The 21253-nt window shown below is 45.2% G+C and overlaps 1 long non-coding RNA gene across 1 annotated transcript; it reads right to left on the reverse strand.

The window, feature by feature from the left end:
• Window positions 1-163: 163 nt before the first annotated feature.
• On the reverse strand, window positions 164-17500 carry LOC125325652. The gene is made up of 3 exons (XR_007203470.1): window positions 17402-17500; window positions 10659-10835; window positions 164-1520 (listed from the first exon to the last, which is right to left on the reverse strand). It is a non-coding gene; the product is annotated as an uncharacterized LOC125325652 (long non-coding RNA).
• Window positions 17501-21253: the final 3753 nt, after the last annotated feature.

The raw sequence follows: 21253 nt of genomic DNA on the forward strand, positions 1-21253 counted from the left end.
TCTTTTGTTTTATCATTAAGTGGAATGAATCCCTGAGGACTCAAGGGAACTCCACAGAAGCCTGATGTATGCAAAAAGAGGCTGGTTATGGTAAACAAGGTTAGAGGTATGTGAATAGTCAACATGCACGTTCACACAATGAGTAGACAAATGCCCAGTATGATGGGAATTTTGGTGAGGGAGCCTTCCTTCTTGCCTGTAATAGAGACAGAGGGATAATATCTATCACCGTTTATGAGATCTCAGGTGGAGGAATGTAAATATATCAATGCTCCTTCCATTTGAGGCTGCACATGGACTCTGACTGAGCTACAGCAGAGGCCGAAGTATTTCACCTTTAGCATGTGAGATCTCCAACTGAAAGTCAACTGTATTGAGCCAGGTAGATGTTTCTTGTTGCTCCCTGGCCCTGGTGAAAAGTTTGCAGAGGGGAATAAGCATGTCCTAACAGTGAGAGCTGGCTGGCATGAGAGCTGGGGACAAGCCTGGATCCAGAGCTCTGCACAGGAAAAGCAGCAAAGGAAGGTGGCGTTCCACAGAGCTCTTAGAAACAGACATGGAAATCCCAATAATAGGACCAAGGTGGCCACATTCAGGCAATCAGACCAAGCACAGGAGCAAAACCAGGTCCAGCCATAGCCTTTGACATGTCCTTTTTGAGAATAGCAGGCTCGAATCTTCTGCATCGACATCTGCAGTAAATATGTTTCTTTCTAAATGTCTGCAGTTCAAAAACAAAACCAGTCTACAAGATGTCAGTGCTCATCTTCCGCGAGAGGTAGATCAGTCAGGTTGTCAATTAAAAGCATTCACTGAAGGTGAGCTGTGGATAAATTAATCTAATAGGAAAGCTCCATAGGTCAACAGCTTCCAGTCAGGGAGGAGGGAATGTCACAGCACATTGCTTGTGATTGTACATGATGGTAATGCTGTCTGTAGTCACCTGGAGGCAACATCCCTGGATATGTTAATGACACCTCTGCCTGCAGCCTTCGTGGTGCTGTGGTTCAGCATGTTTGAGCTGAAGGTTTGTTTCTGTACTGACCAAAGATCTTGTGCTACAGAAATGCCCACATGAGCATCCTGGGTGGCTCTCCGTGCTTGGGAAGCATCTCCTCCTCATTTACCAGAAGAGCAACTGTCACACACCCAAGAGGAGATGAAAATGGGTTGTTCTGTAGACTACTATATGGAACCAAGATGACAAGCAGAGAAGATGCAGTCTGACCCAGGACATCACCAAAATACAAACTGCTGGAAATTCTCACAGAGGTCAGCAGGATTTGGCAGTAGTTGGCTAAACCTCCAGGGATTAGTGGGTCCTGCATGCTCTGCAATCTGGTCCAAAAGCACCAGCTATGGACTGTGAGCTGCTCCAAGGACCCCACAGCCTGAAGAGGTGGACTCTGACCCTTCACAGTGAAGTCCTGCCCTCTGAAGCAGAGGTAGCCCAAGATGACTGAAGATCAGTTCACTGGCCAGATGTCCAAATAAGAAGTAATGAAGATTTCCTGTCACCTCTGAAAAGCAGCAAAGGTGGAAAAATCTCAGGTCAGAAGCAGCAGGGTTTTAGGCACACTTGCTTGCAGTGATGCTTGAAAGTAGAACTCATTCTTCCAGCCACAAGCAAGATAAGAAGACAATTCATATCAAACACAGATGAATTTGGGGAAATATTCATATGAGTTCACAGGACATAATTTGAAACTACAGGACACAAAATGACATGATCACATGCATGATGTGGGAGAAGCAAATCTTCACACAACCTACCTCAGAACTTCAGGAGAAGAGATGCAAAAATTCAGATGCTTAGAAATACTCTGCTGGACACATGCCTCAGATGATGTTTTGTTGCTTAATATAATATTTAAAACATTATATTATTGGCTGATGTTCCTCAACCAATCAATTCACATCTGTGGTTTTTTTTTAAACTACTTCATATTTATCATCCCAGAGAATTTCTAAGCAGTAGTAGATGTTTTCAGAGATGCAAAAGGAATTCTGGATTCATTTGGTTGGGGTTTTTTTTCAGGATGAAGAGGATTTTGAGAGCAAAATCAGTTTACATTTACTCACCAAGGTCTTTATTTTATAATATGGACACCAGACATGGGAGACATGAATACAGAAAAATAATGATGGTTTCTCTTGTGAACTGAAAGGCACCTTTTATCCATAAAACATCTCAAAACAATTACAGTCAAGTAATGAAAAAATCCTCGAACAGGAGACAACGGGTTTGTCACAATTCAGACAAATATTTGTTATGTAAAAGCAACTCTTATTTTAAAAGGCAGTGCAGGATATTTGGGAATGTTCTCAAGAGCTCTGTTCCTATCTCTGCAGAAATATAAAATGACATATTTTGACCATTTGCATCACAGCAACAGGTCATGCACTCTGAAGGCACCATGGCTGGGTGCAGGAGCTGCTTCTGCCAGAAATCGTAGACGTTTTACGTCATGCACATTCTGGTGTTTCCCGTTACTGTTTTCTTTCAGTTTAGGGATAATCCAAGATGTATGTGTCTTGCCATTTAAAACCAAGAGAAAAACCACAACAGTATTTTCCATGTAAGCCAAAATGTTTCACATGTGCCAACTGCCAAAGCAGACAAAAGGGCTTTGATCATAGTCAGACACCATAACTAGCTACTTGTTTTAATTACAGAAAGTTTTAGCTATTATTACACGACAGGCTGGCACATTCAGCACATGACATAATTTTATGAAAGCTTTTCATTTCTCTCAGCACAGCTCCAGCCCTAGGCTATTCCACTCACAGCATAACCATCAGTTTGAACGAAGCCAGGGAGATACCAGACCAAGACCTACAAAACTCAACCATACACCAACCCCACTTCCAGCTGGGTTGGAAGAGCATAATTCTCAGTGCCCCAGCCAGGGCAGAGCTGTGAACTGCCTAAAGATTATGTGTTTTCTTTTGTTCTTTTAATTTTTCAGGGTGAAACAATTCTAAATCTCTAGGTTTTTTTGGATATATTGTCTATTGCTTTACTTGATGTTGTCCTTCTATTTATAGTACAGTAGCTGTTTTAAGTGACTGATGAGTTAACCCCCAAAATATTGGGTGTTTTTGTGCCTGAATCACTGTCAGACCACCAAAAAAACCAGCCATAGCACGGGTCAACCCAAACATTTTTATAGGTGTTTCTGGGCTACCACATGTTTTCATCTCTCTTAGCAATACTTGAATTTTTGGCAAAACTTTCTGTGAACAAACTTGCAAGAGCACTGATGAACAGCAAATCAAAGCGGCTGTGACGGTCCTAAAAAAGGCTCTGTGATTTCTGTTTGAACAAATGCCTATGAAGACTCATTTTCTCATAGCTCTGGAGATCTAATCCTCATCTATTCAGCCCATTGGAGAAAAATACCAAATCACATCCCCTATCACTGCATCTAATTTCAAATGAAATCAAATAAGCGTAGTAAAGAGAATAAACACAAATAATTTGTGGCAACAATAACATAGGAACTGGTTTGAAAGAATATCTTTCCTTTGGAAAACACTGGAAAGCAGTGTCAGAGTTTAATTTCAGAGATTTCTGTTTAATGTCAGAGATTAATTTAACAGCCATTAAAACATCTTATTAACTCAAGTGCTAATTGAGTGCTTGGCAGGAGTAACAGAGCACTGCCAACCATACACATAAAAATGGCTAGAATTTGAAGAAATTCTGTGGTTTAACATTTTATTACTGTTATAACTTGCCGTATATGTTTAACTGGCTTAGGTGGCCTTACCTGCCTCCTTTGTACCTGTTTGGAAGATGCCATGCTCTGATGGCACAAAGTCTCAGCTGCCCTTAGGAAAAATTCAGTCCATTTGCAGTCTTTTTGGCTGAGATCTTCCAGATTGAGCTGAAACACAAGCTTTGCAGTGATGCCAGAGTTTGCAGGCAGAAAGGTGCAAACTGCTGAGCTTTGGGAATTCTCAGTGCCATGACTGCTGACACAAAGGGCACTGAGGGAGGGAAGGTGAGCATTGGGGGAACAACTGCCCCAGCTGTTCCAGTAAAGGATCCACGCTGACCACCACCCTCCCAGGACTGGTACTGAGTTCCAGAGTACCACAAAATTTTATATTTTTCATACATGGAAATCTGCACTCTGTAGGGAGGAGTTAGACTAGCAATGCTCCTTCCTCTGTATTTGACCCTCAACAGTGATAGTTTGTGGTTGACACATGTTGCTTCCTGGGTCCTCTCATCCCTTGCACCCATAGCCTGTGAAGACACCCTATCATGGCTTCAGACTGAGAGAGGATGGCCACAGATTGCTGTACTTTGCTTTTGCAGAAGCAGAGATCACCTCCACCCACTTCTCCACCAGCACCCATGGCAGGAGGAAAGCAAGTTTTTCCTGTTCGAGAAAAGCCAAGGCACCATATAGCCTAAATTTTGCTTGAGACCTCAAGGGAAGTATATCCTACCACTGAAAGTGTTACAGGGACACTCACCTCCAGACCTCTCCCCTTGATGATGGCAAATGGAGGTGGGTGGTAAGGACCTCACTCCTTTAGGGCAAGCCCAAACTTCAAGTCACATCATGTAAATTGAGCACAGGCAGGACATCATTTGAGCTCAGCCCACCCTAAACACACAACACATACTTTGAGACCAAGTGAGAGAAAGCAATACAGATGAAAATTTAAGGGTCATGAAGTTTGTCATGTTTTAAAACACCTTAAGCTGTTTTCTAGCCCTCAGCAGAGACACAGCCCTAGGAATTTGTGTTTAGATACACAGAAAGCAATGGATGAAGCCCGGATTTATGGGCAGGCCACCGGCTGACCCAAGCTCCTGACCTGCGTGTGGCTGCAGCACATGCTCCCAACCACTGGGAGTCTTTGTTGTGATTGCTGTACCTGCTTTGAGCATGGCTTCCTCCAGCTCAGCAGCTGCAGTGATGGTGGTTTCACACGCAGCTGCCTCGAGCCTCTAGTCAGTAGCTCCTGAGAGGTTATTTAGCTCAGGCTTAAAAGCTGCCCTTGATGAAGCTCCAGTGAAGAATGATCTAAGCAAGAGTGACCAGTGCAGGGCTGGAAGCTGTACCTGGGACAACATTCAGGTTGCCAGTCTTGCACAGGTACCCAGCACAGGTTATAAAGTGGTTCAGATTGTCTAATCCACTGGGAACCTTGTTCAGAGGAGGGAGCGAGGTTGTGCTTCATGTCATCTTCCCCAGCCACCTAGATATAACCAGCCACCAAACAGCTAGTGCTTATTAATAAACTTGCTTAAGGAAATTGGCTGGAGTCTTACTTTGCATTGTGCTGAATGAATTGAGCTAAATATAATCCAGAGCTCGTTTTGCTGGGTAACAATGCAAGAGAAACTTCCTGTTCTAGCAGAAATCCCTGAGTTTAAAAGTAGAAGCTTCTCTAGGCTGGGTGAAATTCTTCAAATCTCAAGAAACATTGAGGTCACTCTAAATTCCTCTTTCCTCCAAATACAGATATTATTTTAATACCCTGTGTGAGGAGTAATGTAGTGTCTCTCTTAGAATCCAGCTGAAAGCACAAGTTGTTTTAATCAATGAGCTCTCAGATACAAAGGTACTTCTTGGCTTAAAACCCAAATTCAATAATTATTTTTTCAGCTGAACTGGAATAAAGACATTATTTAAACATGTATCTGTCATCTCACACTGCCTGCGGCTGGCTGTTGGATATCTATTTCTCAGCAGCACCGTGGCAGCTCTTTATGTAAAGGGAAAAAAACGTAACCATTTTCTCGCATGACTTCATTTTGGGATTATACCTCCTTACTCCTCCTTCCCTGGAGCATCCTGTCAGGAGATGGTTTCAGGTGCTAACAGAGCCCATGGTGAGTGTGCAAGTGCACTCTGGTCTTTGCAAACAGGCCTGTTTGTGTGGCAGATGTGCAAAATAAAGGACCTCAGCATTTGATTTTTTTGCTCAGCGCAAAATGAACTACAGGCTGGTTGGGCTGCAGGAGAGAGGGGATCACTGGAGAACTGGGAGCTCAGTAGTGGCACCACTGCCAGGGCTAGGATTCAGGAGATTGAGCCCTGTAAAAATACTTTAATCCTGCCAGGCTCCTCTTCTTCATTTTGCCATTGGTTACATTACTGACCCATCAACTTTCTGATGAGTTTTCCAGGATCAGCTTTGATCCCACAGTACTGACAGTGTGGGATCCTTGCAAAGACCTGTGCACTAGGAGAACAAGGACCTGATCTGTGAGTCCTTTTTTTAGCTCTGCAGGTGCAAAATCTGGTCTTTTCCCTTTGTGGCAGTGCATGCATACTGGACCTGAACTCAGTATTGGCAATAAATACTGACTGTTCTTCTCTTCTCTGTGTAGCTGCAAGATGGTGTTGGACTGCATTCAAGCCCCATGGGGCTGTGGTGATTCCCTTAGAGGAGGAGGTCAAGGTCGTCAGGTGAACCACAGTTGTTGTGGGTGGGGTACTGAACACCTAATGGATGGTAGACGTTTTTAGGAGGCTTTAAAGCCAGAATAAGATTTGGTGAGGCCCCTGGGCAGAGCCAGCTTGGTCCATTTACTTCACACACCTGGGGTCAAAGCACTGGGTCAAGGGGTACAAACAAGGAGGAGGCAGAAACTGGTGGGGTGAAAACAGAGATGTGTTGGAAGTGAAGAGTGAGCAGGAGGCTGTGACCTCAGGGTAGGAGTGAAAGGAGGTGTAAATAAAGAGACACACTGGATACCTGATAGGGACCTTCCAGTGATCTCTTGGATGTCTCCTGTACAGGAAAGTTCCCAGGAGGCTCCTGGGAGGCCGTGGGCTTGCTGTGCTCCTGTGCCATATCTGTAGGGCTTGCATAGACGGGTAGTTGGGTCTGCAAGATTTAAGCATGACCACAACAATGTATTTGCTAATCCTCTGCTTCTGAAGGGCTTCAGGTGTACATAGACAGATCACCAGCAAGATCTGCAAGATCTGAGGCATTGCTGGTCTTTTCAAGGCTGGGTGACAGCCATGCTGCTGTGGAGTAGACTTAGGGGAGAAAAAACCTCAGTAGCCTTCAAACCAAGGCAGCAGCACTCGGGTGCAAACTACTGCCTTGAGCATAATCCCACCTGAGCTGAACCTGCAAGAGGAAGTCAACATTATCAGTTTCAGTTGCTCCTGCAACACTGGTGAGTTTGATAGTTAAGAGCAGCTTTCAAAATCTGTATGCGTGCTCTCTCTATCACCTGTCCACCAAGGGGTGCTTGGCCTTTCAGCCTGGAGCAGCATCATGCAGCACTCTCCCTCACTGTCCCATGGCTGTGAGGGAGCCATCACCCCTTCTTCAGAGGGGACTTTCCCCACTGTGGGGCTACCTCTACCTGCTGAATGATGAACACGTAGTCTGGAGCTTGGGCTCCAGACAGAGCCTTGGACAGAACCTGAGGTGCTCTGGCACAGCCACAGTCCCTGAGTGTGGAGATGGAGCTTGAGAAAGACAGGGCTGGAGAAAGACAGGGCACACTGCTGTCCATGAGTAACTGAGATGGCTTTTGTACCTCAGTCAGGCCCTGCAGAACCCCCCGAGCTGTGGCGAGTGGCTGGAGGATGCAGGAGCAGATTTCGTGCTCTCGCCCTGTGCTTTGATACTCATGGCTAATGAGTTAATCAGCTGCTTGTTGTCATGCCTGAAATATAAATAACAATCAACAAGCAGAGGATGAACTGGTAAAATAAAAACAAACACAACCAGAGGATGAACTGAAAAGAGCAAAACATTTTCTGGCATGTACTCCTTTGACTGCAACATCAAAGATCATATTAAGATTCTTGTAGAAGGTTATTTCTCTGGGTTTCTTAGCTCCAAAATTACCAGGAGTGTCAAAATCCATTTGCAAGAAGACCTTCTGGGGAGGAGGATGCTGCTAAAAGGGCAGAGATGTTTAATATTTCACGAAGGGCATGCACAGACTAACGCACAGTTCTCAAAACATCCTCATTAAAATGCTTTAATTAACATTGGTTCAAACACTGGCAGACTTGGAGCTTCACATGTCTCGGATACATTGGGGGTGCTGTGCACTGCTCAGGTCCCAATGGGAGCAACCTTTCCCTCTGCCAGGGGAAGGGATGCATCTTTATCCCCCTCACAATTTCCTTCTATCACCACGTTGAATTTCCTCATCTCAAAGGCCCAATAAATATTTTTTACCCGACCACATGCCAGCTGAGTAACCATTCATGCAAGAGCAAACGAAGTCAACAGTGTAAAGGGAGCAGCAGAGATGATCCTTTCCCTTTCAAAGGCTATAGTTTCAGCTCCCCAGTGTCAATAATCTCATTAACCAACTACCTGGCATCTGGACTAGGCACCCCCCTCCTCCCACACACGCACAGGGAGTGCTTCCCAGCCCTTGGCCACCTTGTCTGTATTTTGGAGAAAGGACAAGGAGAGGGCTTCAGACCAAGACAGACAACAGAAAAGCAGGGGCACGACCCCATTTATATGAGGTCTTTTTTAAAATGGAAAGAAGATGCTTGTTTTCTCACCCTTAAGAGACAGAGTGCCTTACATTTTCTAAAAAACTGAGTTAATTCACGAAAAAAGAGATGTAAGGAAACGTGGGTGGAAAAATATCCCCAGTGCTTATTGTTCCTTGGGCCAAGAAGGGTTTTGGGGCTCTCCAGGGCAGTGCCCTGCTCCAGTGGTGTGAGGTTATGCAAGAGCTGAACATCCACAGTGACTGTGGGATACCTGGTGCTGCCCATCCCCCATCCCCATCATGGGCACTCACTTCCATCCAGGAACTCCAGCCTGCCCTGACATCTGCAGCGGCACAGACCACAGGGAAAGGTCAGGGAGTAAAAGGGCCAACAAGACCAGCCAAATTTCCTGACAGCAGCAGCCCATGAGGAAGTGCCCTTTGCCACCAGCCACTTTATCTGTGCAGAGATAAGAGGAAGGGGTCTGCTCTCCAGGCAGGCTGCTGCCCTTCCCAAGTACTGCTGCCACCTCACAGCAAAGCCATTGAGGAGCTGGGTAGCAGCTTGTTCCGCACTGCCTTTTGCAGTGATTTTTAACCTAGGCTGGGGTCACATTCCCAGCAACTTCCTTTGGTCAGCACTGACCTAGCGGCAAGCCATGGTGAGTCAGGTCTGCTGAGTGAGTGCCATGAGTGCACATAGATCGGCTGGAAGACACCATCCCTGCGCATCGATCCACGGGAGGATGCCACCCCTGCACATGGATCAGCTGGAGGATGCCATCCCAGCAGGCAGAGGAGCTTGCACTTCAACCTACAATAGATATGAATTTCCACTCTGGAGAAAACACATTTTAATTATGCAAACTCTATGCACATTTTTAAAACACGGAAAGAAAAACAGGACCCTGTTCTTATCTTTTTGTGAAATCATTATTCATTTGAAATATATGGATAATTAACCACATTATCATGCAAATTTAAGTGAATTGAGCTGGCTGAATTAAAGAGACTTCACCTACCTAACCATAAAAATTGCAACACAGAGCTGTCCCAATGAAGCTCTGAGCGCTATTTTTAGTGCAGCGCTGTAAGAGAGGGCCTGTGGGAGGGCATCTTCCAAAGGAATGCAGACGGTATCTTTTAGGAGGAGTTAATCCTTAGGAAACCATTACTAGCTCTCACGAATGGCCGAGGGATATTTTTCTGGCTGGACTGGAGTTTATACACAGAGAGCCACATCCACCAAAAAAAAATCATGACTCATTGAATATAAGGAACAATTTACTGAAGCCAAATTTTCAAGTGCTCCTCCCTCTGCTCCTGCTCCCGCTCCCTTGGCTTGCTGTCCTTGGGGCACACCAGCCCTTTACAGGTGACAAAAACTAAGTTAAAATTTCTTATTTACTGCATCTGAATGAAAGCTGTTTCGCTTTTTCAGAATTACAGTTCTACAAAGTGCTCATGCCATACTTTTATTCACCTGAAAATACCTAGCTACTGAGACCAACCTCTTTCCATTTCCTGTGGTCTTACAGCATTGCATCTTTGACTACCAGGTCTCAGGCACCAGTGCTTGAGGAGGACATGCACTACTTCCCCTCATCAAAAAAGGACCATGTTAAGGGTCCTTGAAAATCTAAAGCAGACTCTGAATGGTGATTTTTCCCAAGATATTTTTGTTCTGGTTTGGTTTTTGGTTTGTTTTCTTTTGCCTGTCCACAATTAAATTTGATCTCTGTAAGAGAGTACAGATCATGCTTAGGAAATACCTTGGTTCTTGTTCACTTACAGCCTTGTGTGGGGTACCCCTTCCTGGTCATCCTTCCAGGACACCAATAGGTATTTCTAGCACAATGGCATTGCAGAATCACAGGGACACAACCCAGTGGCCGATTGCAGATGCTGTGTTAATGAACATTGTCCTTAGATGTTCACAAACAGCTAAACCTGGCTATCTTTCCCCCAAATACCTTTAAAGACATAAACTGAGAATAGACCTGTCCAGGCTGATATGTTAACACATCTAAAGCATCAAAATCATTAAATGAGTCACATAAGCTCACATTTTACTGGTAAAAAGTACTTAGCAGCACCACCTTTGAAAAATATCACAAATGTCATATAAATGGACATTTTGAGATAAAGTTTTTTCTGTGTTTTTAGATGCACCACCCTCACCCTCGTCCTCCATTGCATACCTTACCTCAAAAACATTTGACCCCAGATGCAGTATTCAAGAATCTTTAGATGAAGGAGTAATCAACATGCTGCTTCTTACAGCAGGAATCCAGGAGTTCCCATCTTCCTGAAAGTGACTGGGACTTCGGTTGCCCAAGCGACTTCAGCAAACAGGACTTCAAAGCCTTTCAAAATAGTACAGCTGAAAAAAAAATAAATAAAGTTTGTAACTAGCCTAGAATTTTCAAATGCTTAACGACTTTTTTTATGGAGCACATTTGCACTTATCAGCCTTATCCAACATTTCAAAGGGCAAGCAGTGGTGGTCGGCTTGGCTGCCCATCCCTAGCACCAGCCCTTCCTTCTAATTTTGCCTCCTGCTTGTTGGAACTTGTTTTCGATTGCACATCTATGGGGGAAAGATTTACATTTTCCTGCAAATGTCTGCAAAAGGCCTGCCACAATGTCTGAGCCCTCTAGATGCTACAATAATAATAATAATAATAATAGTAATTACGAGCACGATTCCCAGTGTGCGCGGTGTGCAGCAAGGCAGCTGAGAGCCCGACCGCCAGCAGCTTTGTAGTCTGACATCTAATTACCAGCAAAGGAGAGGGTGGAGGAAGGCCAGCTATAGCAAAGGACAAGGGAAAAGCTCTTGGGAGAAAACTGGAGTGCTTTACAAGGTGGAGTTGCTCTACTCAGCTGTGCTTAATGAAGATGCTGTGACTAAACACTTTTAAGGTATCACTCCAGAGAAATCCTTTTGTTTATGTTGGGAAAGCGTGTCTGGGTGGATTTGAGGTCCTTTTCTGCTGCTTAGGGAATTCCACAGGCTGGCATAGACCACAAAACACCCCTAAGCATCAGGAGAAATCAAGGAGCAGCAAACAAACAGGGATTGCCATGCCATCAGGGAATGCCAGTGGGTGGATACGGGCTGCACCAAGAGCAGGCACAGGAAATCTGCAGAGTCCCAAACCCCTCTGATTTATTGCCCCGGTGCAAACCATCTGCCCAGCACATGGTCAGTCAACCTAATGCCTCTAAGAAATCCCACCTGAAACCCAGCAGGCTGAGACATAGGGCAAAAGAGACCTCTTGGGTCATAAATACAGCTCTGTGTTTCTGCAGGGAACTGAGCTACATATTTCACTCAGAATGGTGAACTGGGAGGGATATGGGTTGGGGTTTTGTTTTATGGGAAAAAATCTGCAATTTTGGAATTTGTTTTCTACTTCGAAGCAGGTAATAAATTTGTCAGGGACTGCAATTCCAAAATGGCTTCACATGAGATACATCAAAGTGTTTGGTGTCCATGAAATCTGACATAGGCCTTTAAAAATCATAAATTATCTTTTTCTATAAGACAGAAAGACATTGAACCACAACATTCCAAAATATAGAAAAATCTGGAGCAATTTGAGTTTATTTAATTTTTGTCCAATTCAAAGCATTTCTTCAAGAGAATTCTTTGCTCAATACATCAGCATTTCCACTGGTCCCAATGTTTCCCATCCCTGGTGTTGTTACTGCACTTCTGCCCAAAAAGCCCTGAAACTTTTGAAGCCAAAGAAGACAGCTCGTGCTGGCAGCAGCTTTGGGGAATGGTCCCCATGTGCTGATGTGAGCCCTGCTTGGGTCATGCTGGGATCGCCTGGGATACCCAGAGCAGACGCCCAAGCATTCCCCCAGAGCCTTGTCAGCCCGGCACACGTGGCCAGCTGGTTTCTCCCACCACAGGCGGAGCCGGAGGGCACCGCACACGCGGCTGCCTCTGCACACAACAGCATCCCGCCAGGCATTTTCTTGTCTCAACAAATTATCCTGAAGCGCCTTAAAATATTCAGTTTGCTGGAAGGAATTGGAGAAACGTGAAGACATAGGATGCGTTTTGCTGAGCTGAACAGAAAACTCCTGCTGCAAACAGTGAGGGCATGATACAGCACGGCAGCAGAAGGGGAGAGGGAGATGACAGCACAACGAAGCAAATGTTTTGCAGTGGCATTTGTCCTGGAGTGTAAATTAGGAGCTGGAAGGGCTCAGTGACAGTCCAGCACACACCAACAGCAGGGTCTGCGGGTGCATCAGGAGCCAGAGGCGGCAGCCCAGCCTGCAGGACCAGCTGCCGAGGCAATGCTAAAGGTAGTCTAAAAATAAAGCACTTATCAGGGTGAGAAGGGCTGAGTATTTCATCACTCTGCCTCAATCAATGACTAGCAAAGCATGAGCAAAGAGGATTTCTGTTTTCTTAGGAGCTGTGCTCTGATTCAGAGTTTGCTGGGCTTGGGCAAATACCTTCTGTTGACTTAAGCCTTTCGAGAACGTTGTGCGAGCAGTGGGCTGCACCATCCCCCACCCGCTGGCATCTCTGCTCCTTATGGTGCAGGACACCAAAACACGGCATTTTTATAGAGAAAACACATAATACACATGGCCAGCCCAACACCTGTAAGAAGCAACAGGTTTGGTGTTCAGCTCTTCTTTTACCCAGCTGCCCCATAGAGAAAGCCAAGCAAACCTTTCCCTGCTGGGGGAAAAAACACTTCACCCCATCTGAGTGACTTGACCAACTCTGCCCTAGGAGATTTGTTATTTAAGGGACATTTCACTGAGCACACAGGTAGATTTGATTCTTAGGGCCTTGCATCCATGTGAGACAGCCTGGGAAAGGGCAGGGCAGAGCATTGGCAGGGCAGTGGTGGTGGCAGCAGCCACTGCTGGACCCACAGCGCCGGGCCCCTCTCCGCAGGCTGTGGGCAGGCTCTGAGCTGCACGGGGCAGCTTCACACCCTTGTCCACACGCTGGGACAACCTATATACAACTGTGGCGTCCAGCATCAGCCACTTCTGCAGCACAGATCCTCAGGCTGCTTTCCCATAGCTGAGCCAAGGAAAGTTCTCCAGCCCAGCGGCAGCGGGGCGCGCACGGACGCCGGGGGATGGCACAGACACGGTGACACGCTCAGCGCTGCCCTGCGAGGCACGCTGCCGCCGCACCGGGAGCCCTGGCCGTGGGAAAGCCTTTGATCTAACTACATCTCCCAGGGCCGCCTGCCGGACTCCGCTTCCACTTCGGTACCTGCTCTTGTAAACATCGGCGCCGGCGCACGCAGAAGCCACATCCTGTCATCCCCTTGTGCAATCTGCCGGGCCACCGCCCCCTTGGCCACAGCGCAGAGGGGTTGCGACACGCAGGGAGCGACACGTCCGTGTGGGGCAATGCAGGGCTGGGTCCCGTCGGGGCGCGGCCCCGGCTCCTGCCACCCGCACGCACCCGGCCTTTTGTTTTTTAAGTGACCAATACAGGCTACGTGCATCGGGAGATGGTTTCTGCAAGTAATTCTCCTCTCCACAGGAACATATATCTGACTTTATAATTCATGCACGCCTGGGAAGTTCAATCCAGTCCCACTGGAGCAGCAAGCTTGGCAGGAGTTTATTTATATAAAAGAGTGCATGCAGTAGCATGGAAAAAAAAAATATCAAATCTATCAGAAACCAAAAGTCTTAATCCTAAACCAGCTTTGCTTTTCTTAAAATATGGTCTAGGGAAACTGCTTTTTAAATGTGGCTTTGGCTTTAATATTGCAATCCCTGCAGAACAGTGTTATAGTATAATAATTAAAACATTTACAAAATGAAGATAATCTATGGCTGATCCAAGTTTCTATGGAAATTTGGAGGCTATGCTGTATGCAGCTGTTCCCAACTAATGCAAAGGTTGGCTGTAGCTTTACTTCCAAGCCTGTTTGTATCTTGGGGGATAATTTATCTGTTCTGTTTACACAGTTCTCAGCTTGCACAGCCCTAGAGTGTAACATTCCTATGATTCCCAAGCAAAAGGGTGCTTTATCCTCCCAGCTCAGGCTAAGCAATTAATGTTCTTAGGTTTAATGAGGCAGCTCTGCTGAAAGGTGTGGGTGCTTGCTCTGGTGTTGCAGACATTGCACTGCATGAGATCCACCAGAACAGCAGACACACAAGGGGTGGAATGCAAACCCTTGATCATGCTGACCTGTTGTATCCCCAGACTTGGCAGAGGCTCTGCCAGATGATGGGCTGTGGGTATGGGCCCATCCCTGTGCCCTTGCTCCTGAGCTGATGGTTCCTGTAAATGGGTTTTGGTGAGCCCATGAAGGGTAAACACAGACCAGAGGAAGCTGAAAAAAGGCAGTTTCCCCCCAGGATGTGGCTGGCATCTTAAGAGTAGGAAAGTATGTCTCTCTAAAGTTATGGGCACCCTTATACCTGTCACCCTATTAACACTTTCACAGACTCACACAGATCAGGGGAAGCTGTTGGATGACAAAGAAAAAGGGAAGAAACACCCGAAAAAGGATCTTAAATACAATGCTGAAGGACTTTTGGGGCTTATACATCATAAATGAGCCTGTTAAAAAGCTGGAGAACCTGCAACTTCTTGTGGGGGAGCAGAGAGCAGGCACTTGCTACCCGCTCATTGTCGTGACATGATTATGTTTTACATTCACAAACCTATCTCCAGTTAGTCTGTGGCTGATATAAGTAGTTTTCACTTTGCAATGTTAAATTACTAATGAAGAAAGTATTAATAACCTCTAAGCAAAGAAAGTTCGCCAGAGGAGCAAAGCTCTAGCAGCTACACGATGGCCCCAGGGGTGTAAAACCTTCAAGCCTCATTGAATCAACAGCATGAAAATCTGCTTTTTACAAAGGGAGAGAAAACCCTGCCATTCAGGAGCGCACAGAAGAAAATCTTTCAGCTGAAGTAAGGCTGGAGGTTCCCATCCTGAACAAATATTTAGTACCATTCACCAAATGAATCTCTTAACATTAGTTTGAACTCAAAGACAGAAAGTCATAAAGCTTCACAGTGGGAATTAAAAAAAAAAAGCCCAAACAACTAAAAATAAGCCAAAATATACACAAAAAAGTCCCAATCCCAGTATTTTAATTCCTGGTTGTATTTAGCCACTGCAGGACAGCTGAGTTACAGTTGGGATGGAGGTGGCGATGGCTCAAAAGTGTCATTGATTTTAGAGAATAACTGTATTCAGCGGTCCTCAGTCACTTCTCAGTGAAAATCATTTGCAAATAAAGATACATATCCCAAGACATTAAAAAGTCTGTCGAAGGGGGCCTACAGGAATGCTGGAAAGGGACTTTTGACAAGGGCATGTAGTGACAGGACAAGGGGTACAGCTTCAGACTGACAAGAGGGCAGGTTTCGATTAGATGTTGGGAAGTCTTTATTGTGAGGGTGAGGACAAGAGATTTGAATACACATATTTGGTATTGCATAAGCATGTAAGCCAGGCTGAGATCACCCTGAACTCCTCTGCTTCCCCAAAGGGCAGGATCAGTTCAGCCCCAGCAGGCACAGACTCTGCCCTGATGGAGAGCAATGGCCTGTTCACCCTCTGGCCTCTGTGACTTGTGTGTGGGGAATAAGGAATGGGTTTTGATGTAACACCAGAGTGATTTCCTAGAAGACAACAAGATTTGCTGAGCTGCCTGTGCTAAAGGATTGTTTGCAGAAGCACAGGTCTCTCTGTGTCCATGCCAGGGTTTGCAGCAATAAATCATAGGTTCACTTGGATGCATTCCTTATTGCCTGTGGGAGCCCTGTTGCTAAGTCACACAATTATGTCACTGTGCAGCATCTATGATTTTTTTTGTTCCCCAAAAGATCTTCTGGGCATACAGGTTTCCTTAAGACAAAAATCTTAAATTTCCAGTTACACATCACCTAGATTTTGGTCATCATTTTACCTGCAACCTAGACAGCCCATGAAAATATGTCTTCATATGGTTCTGTGCTGGGTTATAACATTGGCCACCTCCATCAGAGCTGCTCACTTTCCTTTTTGGGACAAAATAGATAAAATATTATGGGGTTCAGTAGTATCTGTTTCTAGCAGTCCTACATCAGTTCCTGATCATCATCATCATAAACCATAACAATACAAAAACGCAACTAAGATTTATCTGAGATTAAGAAACAGGTCTCCTTCAATACCTTAAGAAATCCATTAGAAAGCAATTTGCAGTCTGCTTGCTTTCTGCCCAGAGAAGCTGTGGATGCCCCATCCCTGGAAGTGTTCAAGGCCAGGTTGGACAGGGCTTTGAGCAATCCAGATTAGTGGGTGGCATCCCTGCCCATGGCAGATGATCTTTAAGGTCCCTTTCAACCCAAACCACTCTGTGATTCTGGTTTGCAGGACACCACCTCTCTTACTCTAATGGCCAGTTTTGTTGTTTCTATGATTACACTGTTTTAAAGCCAGAGCCTAGAAATTTCTGCACATATTTAAATCTCTCCCTGTACACATAAAGGCTTTGGATTTTTTAAAAAAATTATTTAGATTCTGGTATTTTCTTTGTGACTGCTACTGCTACACACATTAAACCAGCTCTGAAGTTAAACAGCAATTAGAGCAAATGTTAAGATCATCAGCCACTCAGGTCTATTAAAGCAGAAAACTATTTTTGAGGCAATCCAAGAAACACAGCCCAGCCAGCCAACAACAACACACCTTCCTCGTAAAGGCACAGGTTTCGGTGCAGCCAACGAGCAGCTGCATCTGACCCCTGAGCTCAGAGGAGCCCGAGCGCCAGCTAAAAATGCAGCTGCAATGTAGATACATCTTGGGAGCACACTGCCCTTCAGTTTCCTTTCCCAAAAAAGGAGGGGAGGTGCGTGGTGTCCAACTGTGCTGTGAGCATGCCCACCTGGACAGAGAGATACAAGAGAAACCTGTTAAAAAGAGCAAACTGGAGCCAGACCTGAAACTGTGACAAGATGGTGCAAGCTGGGATCCAGGAGCACATGAGCTTCTCTTGCAGAACCAGTTGTCCTCATCCCATGCAACTTTGGTTTCCACTGACAGGGAAGATCCTTTTTCTGTCATACATAGAAGACAGAGCACATCCTTCATCAGGCTTCAGCATTTGCATGGCAGAATGCATTCCTGATTAGAAATAGGCATAAACTTCCAATTAATTAACAGCTAAAAATTACTTTAAAGAGGTCTTTAAGATCCTTTTTTTAACTTCCTCTGGTCCCCTTGAAATTTAATAACAGAAAAACCCATGTGAAACTTCTAAGGTGTTTTAATTCACTTTAATTCTCAAATATATTACAGATTTTAAGAATAAGGGTTGTTGCCTAACGTTCACCCCGATGGAAAAGGCATCTTTCAGGCCATACTCCAAACTGCAAGGGTCCATTAAGGAGAAGGCTACATGAACACCCCTTCTCTCGTGTGGCTGCTTTGCCATGGTGTTCCTGGGATCCAGAGCAGAGGGGTGGGAGGGCAGGAGCCACCTGGTGGAAGCTTCTCAGGATCTCCATTGGCATGGTGGGAGCTTGCAACCATGGTGAAAAAAAGGAAGGGTTTTGGTAGCAAAACTGACCTTTATGAATACTGCTGGTATCATAAATATGTCTGCAGACCCTCACAAGATGCCTGTGGGCAAGAAGGAAGGAGCAGGACATGGTGCACACATGCAGGGGCACACCAGGAAGCATGAGAACTTTAAGCATCTGCCTTTAAATAATGCAAACCATGTTGTTTTCAGTCCTACCTCAGGCAGGCTTCCATCGTGTTCCTGGCATCCACACACCAGATTCTCAGGGTTTAGTCCTGCAGTTTGCATCCATCCTTCCCTATCCTGTTTAATCAACAAGTTTGTAAAATGCTGATTCTGCAGGGATTTTTCCATTTTTCTCTGAAATGACGCTGTCACATGGAAAGGAGAACTCATCTATTGTACCAATGTGTGAAATAAAAAGGATGCCGATTGCAGAACAGAAAAATAATAATAAAAACAAACAGGCAACAAGGCCATCTTTAAAACAGAAGCAAGTGATATTGAGTAGAGAAGAGCTAAGTACCTTGTTTATATACATCTCAAGTGCTTTTCCTTTGTGGAGTAAAAAAAAGAAAAATAAATATATCTGGACGTTCACACTCACATGGGGACATTACAGGTTCATTACACTTGTAGACTTTCTGTCTTCCCCAGTCCATTAACATCCCATCCCCACAGCTCAAGCAAGATTTCCCTGGAGATGTCACCTTCCTTCATCACATCTAATATTCAATAAAGACATAAGAGAATTTAATAACAGACTGCACAGGGGAGACTTCTGTTCAAACAGCCAAGGTTGCAGCTGATGGGTTTTTACTACAGATGCTGAAGAAGTATGAGTGACCAGGAAACCATAGGGTGTTTAGTTTTGGAGGTCATGCCAGTGAAGCTACTGGCATCACCCCAGCCAACCCAAATTTGTATGAAACAAGATATAAAAGGCTTGTCCAGCCTTTCCAGCTTCATCTGATAGAGTCCAGTTCTCTGTCATTTGGCTCTATACATTTACAAAATTCCTAGGAGAAGTAATGCCTTCTCCAAAGGATCCTGAGACAACACAACAAGTAAAAGAGACCAAAGTGGTCAAAGTGAACTTGCACCCATCTTAATCACAGTTCCTGAATTTAACAGAGTATTCCTGGATTGCTTAAAAAAATCTGCTGCCCTACTTGAGAAACCAGCCCCTAGTTGGTCTTCTGCTGGAATAAGTACTTACATGAAGAGCACAGTGTTTTATGGCCCCTCTCTCCCAGCCCTGATATAGTTTCCACAGCCAAAATTTTCAGGAACGACTATTGGGTTTGAGTACTCAAATTGAAAAACCTTGAGAAGCTAATGCTTTTATTTTTTGGATCTGGAAGTGAGCAAGCATTGTCACAGCAGTAGTCTTGTATAAAACCATCTCAAAAATTCCAGAAAAACTGGGAAATGAAGGTTACAAAAATACCACATCATTTCTAAAAATTGTGGCAAGCTAAATTGTGGCACACTAACCTGAGAGCTGGGTCTTGAGGTTCTGTATGGCTTATTCATGCAGTGCCTGCCAGGTTCTTTGTCATTCACCTTTTACAAATCCATGTTCACATATTCATTTTGCAGAGGTGTACTGGAGTGTTTTCTATAAATGCTTTTGCTGCTGGAGATGGGCGATTGGCTTCATGATTCTTCTCAGATGTGTGTTTAAATGGAGAAGGGAACAAGCCAAGTATAGACAGATGCTTGGTTACAAATATTATATATGTACTACGAGGTAAATATAGGTGAGAAATGGAAAATGTTTATTTGCTGAAAGCTGAGCCAGATAACCAGGGGCAATGCCCTTAAGAGTTAAGCTTCCAGTTTTGCCACTGGTTTGCTGAGGAGGACAGATATGCAAGGTATTGATGGTAGCTGCACCAAGGTTATTATTAAGTAAAGAACTCAGGACCCTTTCACTCTCCCTTTCTCACTAAATCTGTGAATTTAGTTTTTACTACACTAAAGACATCTCAACTTTTTATTTTCAACTATTTAATGTAAATTGCCAGATTTCTTGCATGCTTCAGGAGATTCCTTCCAAAATGGAGTAGGGTTGGTATTAATTTCTGGGCAGTTTTCTCCCAGAAACATCTCTATTTTTATTGTTCCTTCACAGGCTCAGTGATGCCCTCATTCTGGGCTCCCCACACTTGGTGCCCTCATCCTGCTTCTGGAGATCTGTCCTCGCAGACCTGGTGCATCACACACTTGTGTGTCGCCCACTTCTGCCACCCCAGGGAGTCCTCACCGTTTTGCTGCCAGAGCGTTGAGCCACAGGGAAGAAGAGGTTTGTAAGGTCCAGAAACAATCTTAGGGAGAAGAAAGAAAATGCTGAGTGTTGGCTACTTGGCAAAGGCTGCGCATCTGCTGCTGTTGTGGAAAATGCCTGGGAGGCACCATTAACCATTGCTCTTTGCTACGGGCTGGCTTGTGTCCACACCACTAAGGACCAGCGCTCTCTGAAGGGCAGTGGTTACCTTCATGCTGTGCAGCACTTGGCCTGGGTCTCCTCTGAGCTTCCTGCAGAGCCCCACAGACCCCAGGTCAATAATTACTGCATTGATGATGGTTTTTTAAGTTTGAAATGGTGAAAGGAATGGGTGGCAGGCTGCCAGCATGATGTTTTTCAGCAGAGTGTGAAGGCATTTTGGGTTCTACAGCACAGCATGGAGGACAGTGGGCACGAGGTCTCCTGGGATGGCTGGAGGACTGTCCAGGGTACAGTCTGGTCCAGCTCATGCCAGGCTCTTCTGTCTGTGCAACCTGAAAAAAAGCCCTGTCAGTCATGTCGAGGTTTCTCCTTGGGAGAAACCAGTTGGTTTGCTCCAGAGCAGAGACAGGAGGGAGCTCATATGCATGCCATTGAGACAGCCGGTGAGCAGAGCCCGGGGAGAACAGAGGCAGCCAAATTGGCTGTGCAGACAGAAGATGCTCTCATACCCCCACCATGGTCTCACCCAGCAAGATGTTAAACACAGAACAAACAATGCAATTTTTCCTGACCATCTCCTGCAGGATCAGCAGTGGGTCCCTCACTGGTCACTGTCACAGCCATCAGTTTGGAGGTGACTCTGGCATGTACTTCTTCAGCCACTATGAACTCCTTGAGCTTTGGCAGATGAGGCCAACCTTCGTACCTTTGCTCTGCAATTTTTAAAGGTCAGTGTGACTAAACAGCAATTCTTCTGTATCTCTTTCAATTAGCCTTTAGTTTTGAGCCTGTCTTGGGGTTTAAACTCAGTCTTA

The sequence above is a fragment of the Corvus hawaiiensis genome, chromosome 5 (genome assembly GCF_020740725.1).
Source record: "Corvus hawaiiensis isolate bCorHaw1 chromosome 5, bCorHaw1.pri.cur, whole genome shotgun sequence".
Classification (NCBI taxonomy): Eukaryota; Metazoa; Chordata; class Aves; order Passeriformes; family Corvidae; genus Corvus; species Corvus hawaiiensis.